We start from the raw sequence: 1,625 nt of genomic DNA, 5'->3' as shown, positions 1-1,625 counted from the left end.
TTATTAAAGTATATTTTACATATCATAAAATTTATCCATTCCAAGTGTACAATTCAACAACTTTTAGTAACTCTACTGACTAGTCCAACCATTGCAAAAAATAAATAAATAAATAGTTTTAGAGTATTTTATCACCCCATGTCCATTTACAGTTAACCCCATTTCCACTCCTAGCCCCAGGCAATCAGTAATCTACTTTCTGTCTGTAAATTTGCCTTTTCATATAATTGGAATCCCACAGTAGGTGGTCTCTTGTGTCTGGTTTCTTTCACTGAGTATGTTTTTTGAGGTTCATCTATGATATAGCATATATCAGTAATTCATTCTCTTTTATTGTTGACTAGTATTCCAGTATATGATACACCTTCTGTATCTAGATTTTGCCTACCCATCCATAGTTGATGAATATTTACATTGTTCCCACCTTTGGGCTTTTATAAATAATGCTGCTATAAACATCTGCGTGCAAGCTTTAGTGTGGACAAATGTTTTTCTTTCTCTTGGATAAATAACAAGCAGTAGAATTGCTGGGACATATGCTAATTTTGTCTTTAACTTTTTGAGAAATTTCCAAACTGTTTCCCAAAGTGTGGTGGTTAAGTTTGTGTGTCAGCTTAGGTGGGCCTGGTTGACTGGCTGGGCAGCAGAATGTAGTTATTCCCCGTGGTGAGACTGGTAATGAATTCCATGGTGGAATCTAGTGGAGCAGCTGAATAGCTGCTCAGGGTATGTGGCCTGCTGTGTGTATGTAAGAAACAGCTTTGGGAATGGTCTCTAGCTTATGGCACACTTGAACCCTGCATGTAGCCATGTTGTTGTTCAGCAGCCTGCCTTGCTCTGCTCCTGGAACTTTCGATGGACTTCAATCAATGGCCTGCTGTGTAGTTTGGTAACATCGGGACTGTGCCATTTTATCTGTTGACCTTGGGCTTGTCAGCCTTAGCAGCCAGTAGCTGCCTGAGTGAAAAGATGCCTCTGGCTTCAGTGGGCCAGGAGCAAGAGGCAGAGATGAAGCCCAAGGTTGAGGGGCTTTCACACTGTCACTAGAGCCTGGCACTTTGAATTCAGACTTCTAGCCTCCCAAACTGTAAGAGAATAAAACTCCTGTTTGTTAAGGCCATCCTATTTGTGGTGTATTTTTGTCAGAGTGGCACTAGGGAACCAAAACACAAAGTCACTTCACCACTTTACATTCCCAGCAGCAGTGTATGAGAGTTCCAATTTTCTGCACATCCATGTCAATTCTGTAGTGATAGTGCCTGGGAAACCCAAGGAGGGGTCGCTATGAGTCGGGTCTGACTCTACAGCAAACAACAACAACAACAATAATTTATTAAAGCCATTCTTGTGAGTATGAAATGATGTCTCCTTGTGCTTTTAATTGCATATCCCTAATGACTAACGATGTTGAACCCTTTATTACATGCTTATTAGTCCTTTGTATATCTCCTCTATATATTATACAGACTTCTTTTTTCATTGGGTTATTCATCTTTATGTGTATTGTTTGTTTTACAAAGTCAATGGATATATTTCGATTTATTCATAATTACCTTTTCCATTGCTCTTCATTCCTTCCTGCGTTTCTGTTCTTTCTTTCTTTTTTTTTTTTTTATTAGGATTTG

The sequence above is a fragment of the Orycteropus afer genome, unplaced genomic scaffold (assembly GCF_000298275.1).
Source record: "Orycteropus afer afer isolate SDZICR_OR568_19922 unplaced genomic scaffold, OryAfe1.0 scaffold00288, whole genome shotgun sequence".
Taxonomy (NCBI): Eukaryota; Metazoa; Chordata; class Mammalia; order Tubulidentata; family Orycteropodidae; genus Orycteropus; species Orycteropus afer.
This window is presented reverse-complemented; position numbering follows the sequence as displayed.